At 40.6% G+C, this 15,947-nt stretch overlaps 2 long non-coding RNA genes across 2 annotated transcripts in view; both read right to left on the bottom strand.

Moving 5' to 3' along the window:
* Window positions 1-15,947, bottom strand: part of LOC142548094 (uncharacterized) — a 117,655-nt gene that overhangs the window by 34,989 nt on the left and 66,719 nt on the right. The gene's annotated exons all lie outside the window — the stretch shown is intronic.
* On the bottom strand, window positions 740-1,934 carry LOC142548093 (uncharacterized). Its single transcript, XR_012820880.1, has 3 exons — window positions 1,759-1,934; window positions 1,525-1,651; window positions 740-990 (listed from the first exon to the last, which is right to left on the bottom strand). It is a non-coding gene; the product is annotated as an uncharacterized LOC142548093 (long non-coding RNA).

Here is a 15,947-nt window from a genome sequence, read left to right as displayed (position 1 = left end):
CTCTTCGATACCTTCGATTTGATAGTAATTCCGTGGTCATAGGCCATTTAAAACTATTGTAACTGAGGGTGTTGTTGAAAGTCCCTTCAACGACAACGGATAAAATCCTTTGTCTTTTACTACCAACGACAACGGTTTTAAACCGTTGTCTTTTACTACTAACGACAACGGATTTGCAACGGTTTTAAACCGTTGTACTTTAACACCAACCACAACAGTTTCGCAACAATTTTAAACCGTTGTTATTTAATAACAACGACAACAATTTCGCGACGTTTATAGACCGTTGTATTTTAGCACGATTGACAATAGTTTTGCAACGGTTTTAACATGTTGTCATAATATATCAACGACAACAGTTTCGCGAAAATTTTAAACCGTTGTTATTTAATAACAACGACAACAGTTTCGCGACGTTTATAGACCGTTGTATTTTAGCACGATTGACAATAGTTTTGCAACGGTTTTAACCCGTTGTCATAATATATCAACGACCACAGTTTCGTTAGTTTTGGAACCGTTGTTTTTTATATCAACGACAATGGTTTTGCAACACCTAAAAATCGTAGTGTTTTGTTGAATCTACAACAATTTAAAATCGTTGTCTTTAAATTTTTTTCACTAGAATTAAAAATTGTTGTCTTTAATAAATTTTTTCATTAATTATAAAATATTCTATTAATTTTTTTTAAATTACAATATATATAATAATAATTAAACCAAAAATAACAAACGAAAATAAAATATTTACCAAGTTAAATCTGTGGCTATGTTATGTTCAAAATCTATCATCCAAAATATGCCAACGATAAACAAAAATTTTACAAATTTGAATTTAGTACTGCAATTGACCTTGATACATGTTCGTCATCAACGTGGCAATGTGGCAGTAGAGTCCCACAATATCAAAATATTCCAAATGGAAAATATGGATATATTGCAATCTTTTGTCATCATCGGCCTCGATCTCCTCAAACCTCATCAATATTTCTGCATCAAAACCTTCCCATGCCATTTCATCTTTGGCATATAATCCACATATAGAAAGCCCATTAAAACCCCATGTAAGAGATGAGATTTCAAGCAAAGACATGACCGGAAACGCAGCTAATACAAATGGTGCATAGAGACGATAATAAATTGTTTTCCCATAATAAATATATCCCACACAAAGGAATTTGAAATCTAAGTGAATTTTGACATTGTATACAACATATCGAATTAGTTAAAGATATCAATTTTGCAGCCTAGCTTTGATAGCATTCCAAACAATATTGACATTATTAAGAGTACACAAACAACATTTATATACGTAAAATAAAGTCATAACTAGTATATACTGAAGAAAATAGAAATTTCGTCATGACTTCCCCTTAAATAGGACATCCCAAAAATTTCCAAAAAACACAAACAACATTTATATACTTGAAACAAAGTCATAACATCAATTCACAAATCAACAAGCTCTGTTTCGTCAACCTACCTGGAATTGTTATCAAATATACAGTTCAAGACTTTGCATACCTCTTCGTAACACAAAGCACTTCATCAATACTTTGCATACCAATTCGCAAATATAATCTTGTATGCATTCCGCCCACTCGGATCGCACTTCATCAATTTCTTCCTTAGAGTACTCTGTTTTCATGAACTGTGAACAAACACAATGATAATATTAGTAAAAAACAATCAATAAAGACATTGAAAAATGAGAAATACACAATTATTTGTGAATATTGAGAATATGTCGAATATTACAATTGAATATATTGAGTTCTTCTCACTGGTAGCATTTTTTTCAATCATTTCTCTCATAAATCTCATAACATAAAAACCACATTGTTTCGAATCTGGTTGTCGTGTACCCTATGTTAAAAAAAATTGTTAGTGATTGATACACAAATTGAAATAAACGTTAATTAATGACAAGTACACATGCATACCTTTACTACTTCTCATATAGCTTGTTTTTTCCCTTTCCTTTCCTTGTTTGAATTAAACAATCTTACACTCCTGCATACATCAGTAACAGTCAACATATGAGTGTTTTATTCACTAAATAAATTGACATAAAAACAAAATATTAACTTACATATCCACCACATATTCCAGTCATCGTAATGGTTTCGATGACCAAGTGAATCCAACAAATAAATCATCTCCTTGTAAGGATCGATGATAGTAAGAATCTAATGGTAACTACGCACAGAACACATAATTAGTGCATACAATTCGATAAAATGTCGAGAAAATAAATTAAATTTGATATTATAATTTTGACTCACCCAACATTATGTGGCACTAAAACTAGTTGATTTGTTGATGCACCACTCAGTCTTTCGGCCAAAACACTTGTTCTTTCAATCAAGTGTTCGATTTTACCGTTTTTGTCAGGTTTGGTCACATATGGCATGTATGGGATCGTGTGTGGATTCACAAATCTAAACTTGTCGGTCTTGTTATCGTTTTTCATCTTTTTACTACAGATGCCTACAATTTCCAACAAAATAATGTGAATATGCTAAATTAATTAAGTTTATACAGCTTAAGTGGTTAACAAACAAAAGAAGAAGACTTACCACATGTACACAACTATACAATTGGCAGATATTGGATCCAAACTATAGAAAGGAATGATGTCTTCAAGGTGCAGAAGAAGTTCGTAATCCTCGTCAAATAAATCATGATCAAAAAGCAGTGATAGATTTTGTTCATCAGTTAGAGCACGTTTACAATAAATACAATAGATGTAAAGATCTTGGCACACTTGAAGACAAACCAATGTTATTTCTGTGGTCGACATTTTTCTTCCTTTGAAGCTTCTAAACATTGCAAAGGTACACATGTTAGCTGCAATATTGAATTATTTATGGTACTTTAAATTTAAATATAAATTGTCATTTACCTCATCTTGCATTACTACCAAGTGTTCTGTCCAAGCTACATGTGTTCCTATAGCATCACCAACAGTATGACATTCATTTGGAATTGGAAATGGCAAATGTGATAATTTGTCCACAGCATTGTCAATGGATACGTGCATGCAATTCATGGTTGATGGAACACCATGAAATAATTTATCATCCGCATTGACATGGACAATTGTACCGTAGGCAACAATATTGGATCCTAGATTCCAATGCCAATGCAACCGGCTTACCATAGAAAACAAATAATCATGTTATAAATTGATACAATTCATAGTCATGGACAATTGCAATAATCAGCTACCTGCAAAAAATCAGCATTGCTCAAAGCTTTCACGTCATCATCATGCGAAGTTGCATAGTTCGAGAAACTCTTTTTGATTTTATCGTCACTCATGGGATGCAACTTTACTGAGCAACTACCTTTTTCTTCAATGTCAAAGTTGCTTGCACCCTTTTTGAACATTTCTTCAAGTCTCTGTATGCGTGCATCTCTATCTGATATGCGTGCACTTTGTTCTGCGATGCGTGCATCTTGTTCTGAGATTAATATCTTCGCCTCCATCAACTCCTTTGTTTGGTTACGGATTATATGGTCATCACCAAGAGGAATCTTCCATACTCTACCAATATTAAAGTAGATACTTGGAGTGATATGACCTCCAGCACCTCTCACACGACCAGAATGTTCATATGAATCTAGTGCTTTCGTAAGGATATCATTTTTTCCCTCTTCAAATTGCAACGTACCCTCGATTTTTTGTTGCACATAACCATACTGTCATGCACAGAAGAACAAGATATTACTAAAAACAGTTATAATGAATAAAAATTATTCATTTTAATGTATTGTTTTCTTACAATCTTTTCTATTGCCGATTTCAACTCATCGCCTTCATATTGACCCTTCTTATTGACCCGTCTTTTCTTCCACATAATTGCTCGATTTATATCATCATCGTCATATAACTCATCTGCCTACAAACAATATGTATGATATCAACAAATTTAAAAATCACATAGCATGGATTTATTAAAATTTCGGAATTAACTCACTTTCTCATACTTACTATTTCGTCGGCGAAACGTGCATATCCTTTGCGAGACATACGATGGGGGTATATGTTTTTCTTTCTTCTCTTATTTTGTTCATCACGTAGTTTCTAGTTAATTGACAATTGCCCACATATATCAGATTTCAATAGAAATAATTTGTTATTGTCTACTTATTTGAAAATAACAAATTAAGAATCTTACCATGAAGTCATCAGACAAGCGACTAATTACAAATGAACTCCAATCATCTCATGTAATACCAAACCCGGTAGGTGGTTCTTTCAAATCCTCAGTGTTATCACGTTTGCTAAGAATGAACTTTTGAGTGAGAAAAGCTTTATACTGTCGCCATGTAGAACCCGTATATCAATAGACGTATAAGCCATGCATAATTCTAGATTTTTAAATTTAATTGACTTCATTGCATGATTATTTTAAATGCATTTGTTTGAAGTTAATTATTTCATTATTTCAGTTCAGTAGATTGATTTTTAGCATTTCAGTATTTTCAGTGAGGCCGGACCGGAGTTGGAGTTTTGAGATAGAATTTAAGATTCGAGAAATATTTCCAGAAGTTAATTTAGCTAGCAACCAAGTTCATTTAAGTTAGAAAGGGAGGTTTGAGGATTTAATTTAATTATTTGAGGTTATTAAGAAATGAACTCATTTAAGTTATTAAATTAAGGGGTTAGCTCACTAAATTATTTAAAGGATTAGTAAGGCTTTCAAGGATTATTAGTTGACTAGATAATCAACATTCCCCTTTATTTTATTATGCATTTTTCGGCCACCCTTAGTGCTAGAAGATTCATTTTCCAACTCATCAACTTTGACCAATTCTTTGCATGTAATTAGTAGGATAATTCTAGGATTTTTGGGAGCACAATTTAATTAATTAATGGAAATATCCTAGACTAGAAAATAAGCAAAATTTCGGCCACTACCTCCTAGAAGCATCCACCAACTCATTTGATATCAATTCAAAATTTAAAATTCAAATGCATGAAGACTTGGTCTTGATATGATCCTTATATCTTGCACCATCCTCCTCACCCCTCATAACCACTCCATCACACTCCCTCCCCACCGAAATCAGACCCATTTTCAGTAGAAAAAACGTGAATAACAGCTAGGGAGAAAGGGAGAAAAATCGAGAACTAGAAAGAACAAGAGAAGCGCTCCACCTCCTCCGTGCCGCGTCGTCGTTGTTTCGTTCGTTTTCTTTCGAAACGAAACCAGGCATGTCTAGATTTCTTTCAAACCTCAATCAAGTCATATTATCATTTATTTTTCAGTACATGATCATGTTTATTCAAGCAAAAAATCGAGATCCATGTCAAAACTTTTGAAAGCAACACATGCAGAATTTTCGAATTCCTTGGCAAGCTTCACGGTTTCCTTTGTTTTGTGAGTTTCAGGTATTGGATCGACTCCAGGCTCCCAAGGCGGCTTGTATACATGTAGTAGGATGCATTAGGACCATGTTGGTCCATTCAAACCAGCCCCATGCTTGCTGGAAATTCAGAATGACAGCAAGTCCCCATAGGTGCAGAAAATGTTGTTCGAAAATTCAGTTTCTTGTCATGGAGGAGGGATCTGATCTTGGCTGCCCCAAGGGCCTATAGCCATGGTTGGATCACTTCCCTAGCAAGTCTAAGACGTGACTAAGTTGCCCTTTTGGTGGCTTGGTCCATGGTTCATCGGTTTTTAATAAAAACATCACAACAGCCCCTATACCCCTTCGGCTACTTCGGTTGGACAGCTTTTGGTTCGTTTCTTTTGGTTGCTTGGTATGGATCTTGGTTGGCCTATGGCCCTTAGCAACGGTTCATATCATGCTCCTAGATGTCTAGATCGTGCCATGGTCAATCAAATGGCCATTGGAATGACACGAGACATCGATCATAGCATAAACACTACACACGCATTCAAGATGCTCTCGGTTGGACCCTTCGGTTGAGTTATGGTGTGATGCAGATTGTGGCTGGCCTACGGCCCTTTGCCATGGTTCAAATCATTCCTTGGGATGTTGGTAAGAGTCTCTGGTCGGTGGTTCACGCCCCTAATGGCCGATAGTCTCGAAACCAACGCAAGTCTTGTAGTTGCGCAGCTGCTGGAAATTACAGCAAGTTGCTGGGTCGTTTAGAAGGCTTGTTTGAGTTCTTGGTTGGCTTTTAGCCCATGGCCTTGGACTGGACAGTGCCTCATTGAGTTAGGAAGGTCATGGTTTTGACCGTTTGTCATTTGGATCATTTTCGAGGTCGTACAAGAATTTACGGTGCGATGTGCCAAATTGACTCTCGAAAGAGCGTTTCGTGTTTTGGCCTCCATTCCACCTAGATTTCGACCCTATCATTTTAGGAACATTATTTTATGATTTTTCAGCGTATTTTAATCATGACTATACGTCGGTTCAGTGTCGGTTCAGGTTGGCTCGGAGTCATGATTAAATGCGAAGTCATTAGGCATCATAGTCGCATCTTTTGAACGTAAATTGCATAGTTGGTCAAGTTTAAGCTATTGCATATTTTTCATGGCACAGTTAGGTTGCAGCGAGCCTGGGAACGATCCAATCCAATCCAGTTGGTAAAATTACGGGACATTTTTATTATGCCAGTTAATTATTTTACGTGCATTAAATAGAAAATGATTATTTTTGAGATTTATGCGATATGGCTTGTGGTTCATTCACTATGTGGGAGTGTTATTTTATACGGTCGCCAGTGACCGATCAGTTCAGTATGGTACCACCCGGTCGCCAGTGACCGGCCAGCTCAGTTCAGTTTCAGCCTCCCCGGTAGCCAGTTACCGATCAGTTCAGCTTAGTGCAGTGGCCACAGGTGTAAAACATAATCTCAACAGAAAATTTTACCAGATATTTCAGTACAGGCTCCAAGGAGCAAATATTTTTACAGTGATTTCCAGTTCAGTAATGCACGTATTATAATTGCTCAGTACAGATTATTTTCAGTATGCCTCAGGACAGGATATGTTAACTCATGCATATTTTTAATTCAGATTTTTACTCGTTACCTGTGATATATGCATGCTGAGTCTTTAGGCTCACTAGACTTGATTGTTGTAGGTACTGATGAGGCCAGGGCCGAGGGTGGGGACCAGTGAGCCAGCTTGGGTCGGCAGTAGTGGCACCCGAGGACCTCAGTGCAGCAGTTGTTATTTTATTCCGCAAACAATTTTTATCAGTCGTTGGATAATTTTTAAATTGTTATTGTTGGCAAAACTTTAATTTTCTTCCGCTGCAATATTTTGAAATATTGAACTTGATTCACCAGTGATTTTATGAATGAGGCCATTTAAGTTCTTTTAAAAAGAAAATTTTTAATTTTCCGCAAATTTTCAAGAAAGGAGTTTTACGCCCTTCACAGTTGGTATCAGAGCGGTGGTTCTGTATAGGGTTTCACTACTACTGACCGCGAGAAGCTCACGAAGCCACGCCTTTGGTCTGTAAGTTTTTCAGTTCAGCATTTTGTTCAGTATTTCAGTTAAAGCATGAATTATTTTGTCAGCATGCTTCCAGATTTTCAGTACTTCAGTGTTCATTTAAAATAAAGTATGGAATTATGCATGTTAGTTACGTATGGGTTATGTTGGAACAGTATGCCCCCTAGACGCATTTTAGAGCGCAACAGAGAGGAGGAGCCTCGCCGAGAGGACAGAGAGGAGCATAGACCGGAGGGAGACCTACCATCTCCTCCACCGCCCCCACCGGACATGAGTGCCCAGATGTTAGCTGGGATGGCACAGTTCTTCGCACAGTTTGCGGGGGGCAATGCCGCAGCCGTAGCCGCAGCCGCAGCCAGGCCGACAGGGCCCGAGGCAGTGTATGAGCGATTCATGAAGATGCGCCCGAAGGAATTCTCTGGGGCATCTGACCCCATGGTTGCCGAGGGATGGATCAAATCCCTCGAGGTTATCTTCGATTTTATGGAGCTGGGGGACGCAGACCGAGTCCGATGTGCCACCTACTTGTTCACTGGAGACGCCCGCTTATGGTGGGAAGGAGCTTCGGTAGCCCTGACATTGGCTACACTTTCTTGGACCCGCTTTACGGAAGTTTTCTACTCCAAGTATTTTGCTGAGAAGGTTCGCACCAGGATGACCACCGAGTTCATGAGTCTGAGACAGGGGGATATGTCGGTTACGGAGTTTATCCGTAAGTTCGAGAGGGGCTGTCACTTTGTGCCCCTGATAGCGAATGATGCCAGAGCCAAGCTGATGCACTTCCTGGTGGGCTTACGGCCGATCTTGCGCCGGGATGTTAGGGTATCTGACCCTGCTACTTATGAGATTGCCGTCTCCAAGGCCTTAGCCGCAGAGCAGGATCTGCGGGATATCGAGAGGGATCGCCAGGGCAAGCGCCCAGTCCAGGCACCGCACCGCCCTCCTCCTCATCAGCATCAGCAGTAGAATAAGAGGCCTTTTTATGGACCGCCCAGGAACCGAGGCCAGCAGCAGCAGCAGCAGCAGCGGGGACGCCAAGCCCCGAGGACTCAGGAGCACCCAGTTTGTCCCAGGTGCTCACGTCGCCATCCTGGAGCATGTATGGCTGGCTCAGGAAAGTGTTTTAAGTGTGGCAGTCCAGACCACATGTTGCTGCAGTGCCCGCAGAGGAATCTGCCTACCCAAGGCAGAGTTTTTGCTCTCCATGCCGCGGAAACCAACCCGGAGACTTTGTTGTTGACAGGTACCTTTAAACTGTAAGCTATTATTTGAATTTCCGTGTTTTGGGAATCGGGATTTAGATTTTGAACTTAGAACTGTTATAGGATTGCATGCTCTACTCAGATTTATTTCGGGGAAATTAAGCTAGAGGAACCTTGACATTTGCATGTCTATAAGTTTAGATCTTGTAGTGGGATTCAACTTAGAGCTCCGCTCTTTCAGGGAGAATTTTTTATCTGGTTCCGCTACCAAGGCCTTGATAGATTCAGGGGCCACTCACTCGTTTATTTCGGAGGTCTTTGCTAACTTTCTCAAGATCCAGACCATTGGGCTAGATACAGCCTTTTCAGTAGTGTTGCCGTCAGGCGAGGAGATGGCAGCCACCAATGTTATCCGAGATATAGACCTTGAGCTGCACGGTAATCTTGTTTATGCGGATCTGATTGTGCTACCGATGCCGGAATTTGACATCATCCTAGGGATGGACTGGCTATTGAGGAACAGAGTATTGATAGACTTCCAGCGGAGATCCGTTCTGGTCCGACCGCCTGTAATGGAGCAGTTCTTATTTGAGCCGGACATGTACTTTTCTTTACCGCGCATTATTCCTTATGTTCAGGCTAGGAAGCTCATGCATAGAGGGTGTCGGGCATTTCTAGCAACCTTTTTATCTGTCCCCGAGGAACCCAGCCAGTCAGCCTCAGATGTTCCGATAGTTAGAGATTTCTTAGACGTTTTTCCCGAAGACGTCTCTGGTATGCCACCAGAGAGAGAGGTGGAGTTTTCCATTGAGCTTATGCCAGGTACGGCTCCGATATCCAAAGCGCCGTACCGACTAGCACCGACAGAGATGGCAGAGCTTAAGAAGCAGATTCAGGAACTTCTCGACAAGGAGTTCATTCGCCCGAGCTTTTCTCCATGGGGCGCGCCGGTCTTATTCGTGAAAAAGAAGGATGGCTCGATGAGGCTTTGCATTGACTACCGGGAGCTGAACAGGGTTATAGTGAAGAATAAATACCCACTGCCGAGGATTGAGGATCTGTTTGACCAGTTGCAGGGAGCTTCGATTTTCTCCAAGATAGATCTGCGTTCCGGTTATCACCAGTTGAGGGTGAGAGATGCTGATGTCTCGAAGACAGCTTTCAGGACTCGTTATGGTCACTACGAGTTCCTTGTGATGCCGTTCGGTCTGACGAATGCGCCAGCGATCTTCATGGATCTCATGAATCGCGTATTTCAGCCGTACCTCGACCAGTTTGTGATAGTGTTCATAGATGACATTCTCGTCTACTCCAAGAATCGGGAGGAGCACAGCAGGCATCTGACCACAGTGTTGCAGACATTGCAGAAGCACAAATTATTCGCAAAGTTCAGTAAGTGCGAATTCTGGTTAGAGAAGGTGGCGTTCTTGGGCCACATTGTTTCTAGCAGTGGCATTGAGGTAGACCCGGCAAAAGTTGTAGCAGTCAGAGATTGGGTTGTGCCTCAGAATGCATCAGAGATCCGCAGTTTCCTTGGGCTAGCAGGATATTACAGGAAGTTCATTCAGGGATTCTCATCCATCGCCGTTCCACTCACAGCACTGACAAAGAAAAATGTGAAGTTTGTGTGGAGTGAGGAGTGTCAGAAGAGCTTCGATACTTTGAAGCAAGCTCTTATCTCAGCACCCGTTTTGGCTGTACCGTCAGGATCTGGTGAGTTTGTCCTTTATACCGATGCTTCATAGCTTGGTTTAGGCGCAGTTTTGATGCAGCATGGGAGAGTGATAGCGTATGCTTCTCGACAGCTGAAAATCCACGAGAAGAATTACCCTACCCATGATCTAGAGTTAGCGGCCGTAGTTTTTGCTTTGAAGATTTGGAGGCACTATCTGTATGGGGAGAAGTGTCAGATCTTTACCGACCATAAGAGCCTCAAGTATTTCTTTACGCAGAAGGAGCTGAACATGCGTCAGAGGCGTTGGTTGGAGCTTGTGAAAGACTACGATTGTGACATTAGCTACCACCCGGGTAAAGCTAATGTAGTTGCGGATGCTTTGAGCAGGAAAGCCGCAGTGATGGCTCATTTGACGATGCAGAAACCTCTTCAGATTGAGATGTAGAGGTTTGATCTTGAGACTTATCCTCGAGGTAGAGTTCCTCGTTTATCTACCTTGACTATCCAGTCCTCTCTTATTGACCGTATTCGCAGCGGTCAGGCAGCAGATGAGCAGTTGGCACAGTGGAAGAAGAGAGATGAAGCCAAGGGCAGTGTTTTGTATTCAGTCAGCGACGGTATTGTGAGATACCGAGATAGGATATGGGTTCCCAGCAGTGATTCTATCCGAGCAGACATCTTATCAGAGGCCCATACGTCCCCGTACTCCATTCACCCTGGGAGTACGAAGATGTACAAAGATCTGCAGCTATTGTATTGGTGGCCAGGAATGAAGAAGGACATCAGGCGTTTTGTATTCGAGTGCCTGACTTGCCAGTTAGTGAAGGCCGAGCATCAGAGACCAGCAGGTTTGCTCAAGCCTCTTCCTATTCCCGAGTGGAAGTGGGAGAACATTACCATGGACTTTGTGACCGGATTGCCGAGGTCAGCCAGAGGATCGAATGCTATCTGGGTGATTGTAGATCGTCTTACCAAATCAGCGCACTTCTTGCCTATTAAGACGACTTTCACCATGGTTCAGTATGCAGAGCTGTATATCCGAGAGATAGTCCGACTCCAAGGTATTCCAGTTTCTATCGTATCCGACAGAGATCCCAGATTCACTTCCTCGTTTTGGAAGAGTTTGCATTCGACTATGGGTACGAAATTGCTGTTTAGCACAGCTTTCCATCCGCAGACAGATGGACAGTCGTAGCGAGTTATTCAGATCTTAGAGGATCTTTTCCGTGCTTGCGTCATTGATTTCTCTGGGAGTTGGAAGTCGAACTTACCATTGGTAGAGTTCCCCTATAACAACAGTTTCCAGTCGTCTATAGGTATGGCTCCGTATGAGGCGCTGTATGGCCGCAAGTGTAGATCTCCTGTTCATTGGGATGAAGTAGGAGAGAGAGCAGAGTTGGGTCCAGAGATTGTTCAGCAGGCAGCAGATGTAGTAGTCAAGATCCGTGATAGGATGAGGACTGCTCAGAGCCGACAGAAGAGTTATGCCGATCAGCGGAGGAGAGACTTAGAGTTTGCAGTGGGCGATCATGTCTTCGTGAAAGTGGCACCTATGAAGGGTGTCATTAGATTTGGCAAGAAAGGGAAGCTCAGTCCGAGATTCATTGGACCGTTTGAGATCCTTGACAGAGTTGGGACGCTTGCTTATCGTGTGGCTCTTCCGCCAAATCTGGCCGGAGTACACAATGTCTTTCACGTCTCCATGCTGAGGAAGTATATGGCAAATCCTTCGCATGTGCTGAATTTCGAGCCGTTGCAGCTTACTCCGAACTTATCTTATGAGGAGAGACCCGTGCAGATCCTAGACAGACAGGAGAAAAAACTTCAGAACAAGTTGGTTAAGCGAGTCAAAGTCAAATGGCTCAACCATTCAGAGGAGGAAGCTACGTGGGAATCTGAGCCGGAGATGAGAAGTCGATACCCTGAGTTATTCGGTGAGTTCTAATTTCGAGGACGAAATTTATTTAAGGGGGGAAGGATTGTAGAACCCGTATATCAGTAGACGTATAAGCCATGCATAATTCTAGATTTTTAAATTTAATTGACTTCATTGCATGATTATTTTAAATGCATTTGTTTGAAGTTAATTATTTCATTATTTCAGTTCAGTAGATTGATTTTTAGCATTTCAGTATTTTCAGTGAGGCCGGACCGGAGTTGGAGTTTTGAGATAGAATTTAAGATTCGAGAAATATTTCCAGAAGTTAATTTAGCTAGCAACCAAGTTCATTTAAGTTAGAAAGGGAGGTTTGAGGATTTAATTTAATTATTTGAGGTTATTAAGAAATGAACTCATTTAAGTTATTAAATTAAGGGGTTAGCTCACTAAATTATTTAAAGGATTAGTAAGGCTTTCAAGGATTATTAGTTGACTAGATAATAAACATTCCCCTTTATTTTATTATGCATTTTTCGGCCACCCTTAGTGCTAGAAGATTCATTTTTCAACTCATCAACTTTGACCAATTCTTTGCATGTAATTAGTAGGATAATTCTAGGATTTTTGGGAGCACAATTTAATTAATTAATGGACATATCCTAGACTAGAAAATAAGCAAAATTTCGGCCACTACCTCCTAGAAGCATCCACCAACTCATTTGATATCAATTCAAAATTTAAAATTCAAATGCATGAAGACTTGGTCTTGATATGATCCTTATATCTTGCACCATCCTCCTCACCCCTCATAACCACTCCATCACACTCCCTCCCCACCGAAATCAGACCCATTTTCAGTAGAAAAAACGTGAATAACAGCTAGGGAGAAAGGGAGAAAAATCGAGAACTAGAAAGAACAAGAGAAGCGCTCCACCTCCTCCGTGCCGCGTCGTCGTTGTTTCGTTCGTTTTCTTTCGAAACGAAACCAGGCATGTCTAGATTTCTTTCAAACCTCAATCAAGTCATATTATCATTTATTTTTCAGTACATGATCATGTTTATTCAAGCAAAAAATCGAGATCCATGTCAAAACTTTTGAAAGCAACATATGCAGAATTTTCGAATTCCTTGGCAAGCTTCACGGTTTCCTTTGTTTTGTGAGTTTCAGGTATTGGATCGACTCCAGGCTCCCAAGGCGGCTTGTATACATGTAGTAGGATGCATTAGGACCATGTTGGTCCATTCAAACCAGCCCCATGCTTGCTGGAAATTCAGAATGACAGCAAGTCCCCATAGGTGCAGAAAATGTTGTTCGAAAATTCAGTTTCTTGTCATGGAGGAGGGATCTGATCTTGGCTGCCCCAAGGGCCTATAGCCATGGTTGGATCACTTCCCTAGCAAGTCTAAGACGTGACTAAGTTGCCCTTTTGGTGGCTTGGTCCATGGTTCATCGGTTTTTAATAAAAACATCACAACAGCCCCAATACCCCTTCGGCTACTTCGGTTGGACAGCTTTTGGTTCGTTTCTTTTGGTTGCTTGGTATGGATCTTGGTTGGCCTATGGCCCTTAGCCACGGTTCATATCATGCTCCTAGATGTCTAGATCGTGCCATGGTCAATTAAATGGCCATTGGAATGACACGAGACATCGATCATAGCATAAACACTACACACGCATTCAAGATGCTCTCGGTTGGACCCTTCGGTTGAGTTATGGTGTGATGCGGATTGTGGCTGGCCTAGGGCCCTTAGCCATGGTTCAAATCATTCCTTGGGATATTGGTAAGAGTCTCTGGTCGGTGGTTCACGCCCCTAATGGCCGATAGTCTCGAAACCAACGCAAGTCTTGTAGTTGCGCAGCTGCTGGAAATTACAGCAAGTTGCTGGGTCGTTTAGAAGGCTTGTTTGAGTTCTTGGTTGGCTTTTAGCCCATGGCCTTGGACTGGACAAAGCCTCATTGAGTTAGGAAGGTCATGGTTTTGACCGTTTGTCATTCGGATCATTTTCGAGGTCGTACGAGAATTTACGGTGCGATGTGCCAAATTGACTCTCGAAAGAGCGTTTCGTGTTTTGGCCTCCATTCCACCTAGATTTCAACCCTATCATTTTAGGAACATTATTTTATGATTTTTCAGCGTATTTTAATCATGACTATACGTCGGTTCAGTGTCGGTTCAGGTTGGCTCGGAGTCATGATTAAATGCGAAGTCATTAGGCATCATAGTCGCATCTTTTGAACGTAAATTGCATAGTTGGTCAAGTTTAAGCTATTGCATATTTTTCATGGCACAGTTAGGTTGCAGCGAGCCTGGGAACGATCCAATCCAATCCAGTTGGTAAAATTACGGGACATTTTTATTATGCCAGTTAATTATTTTACGTGCATTAAATAGAAAATGATTATTTTTGAGATTTATGCGATATGGCTTGTGGTTCATTCACTATGTGGGAGTGTTATTTTATACGGTCGCCAGTGACCGATCAGTTCAGTATGGTACCACCCGGTCGCCAGTGACCGGCCAGCTCAGTTCTGTTTCAGCCTCCCCGGTAGCCAGTTACCAATCAGTTCAGCTTAGTGCAGTGGCCACAGGTGTAAAACATAATCTCAACAGAAAATTTTACCAGATATTTCAGTACAGGCTCCAAGGAGCAAATATTTTTACAGTGATTTCCAGTTCAGTAATGCACGTATTATAATTGCTCAGTAGAGATTATTTTCAGTATGCCTCAGGACAGGATATGTTAACTCATGCATATTTTTAATTCAGATTTTTACTCGTTACCTGTGATATATGCATGCTGAGTCTTTAGGCTCACTAGACTTGATTGTTGTAGGTACTGATGAGGCCAGGGCCGAGGGTGGGGACCAGTGAGCCAGCTTGGGTCGGCAGTAGTGGCACCCGAGGACCTCAGTGCAGCAGTTGTTATTTTATTCCGCAAAAAATTTTTATCAGTCGTTGGATAATTTTTAAATTGTTATTGTTGGCAAAACTTTAATTTTCTTCCGCTGCAATATTTTGAAATATTGAACTTGATTCACCAGTGATTTTATAAATGAGGCCATTTAAGTTCTTTTAAAAAGAAAATTTTTAATTTTCCGCAAATTTTCAAGAAAGGAGTTTTACGCCCTTCACACGCCACTTCTTATTTGCAGAGTTCAGACATCCCTTCTTCCAGCTTTGATCAACATTGTACGTCAGCTGTAGAAATCATATTAACCCATAACATTAAACATATCATAACCATATGAAAACTAATTAAAATAGTCAAAACATTATAACTTACATTAACCGATTCCCATATTAAATCTTTGACATCATTTGGAACCATTTTCCAAGTCTGAAAACTTATCTTTACCTTTTCTCGAACAAGAACTCCAATATAACTTTGCATCTCACCTGCAAATTCTCCAACTGGCTGTCCCAATTTATTGAACCTTACATCCTTTCTGATTCCATGAACCCTTTGCCTAACAAGCCTATCCAAACGTGTACGACCTCTAGATGATCTTGTTGTTTCCGTCTCTATAGATTCCAAAACTGTTTTACCCCCACAACTATTGTCATTGGCAAAATATGCAGTATTCTGTTTAGGCTTCATATTCTTTGACATCCTGCAAGCATTTACAATTTGTCAAGCAATCAGAAAAATGCACTATGCAACGCATGTCATAAAAAAATTAGTACTCAGTTATTTATTTTTCTTTCTACATGAAAATGTAATATGCAAAACAGTAAGGGAATGTA

Source organism: Primulina tabacum, chromosome 6 (genome assembly GCF_025594145.1).
Source record: "Primulina tabacum isolate GXHZ01 chromosome 6, ASM2559414v2, whole genome shotgun sequence".
NCBI classification, from domain to species: Eukaryota; Viridiplantae; Streptophyta; class Magnoliopsida; order Lamiales; family Gesneriaceae; genus Primulina; species Primulina tabacum.
The sequence above is the reverse complement of the archived record's forward strand: the minus strand, read 5'-3'. Positions and strand labels throughout refer to the sequence as shown.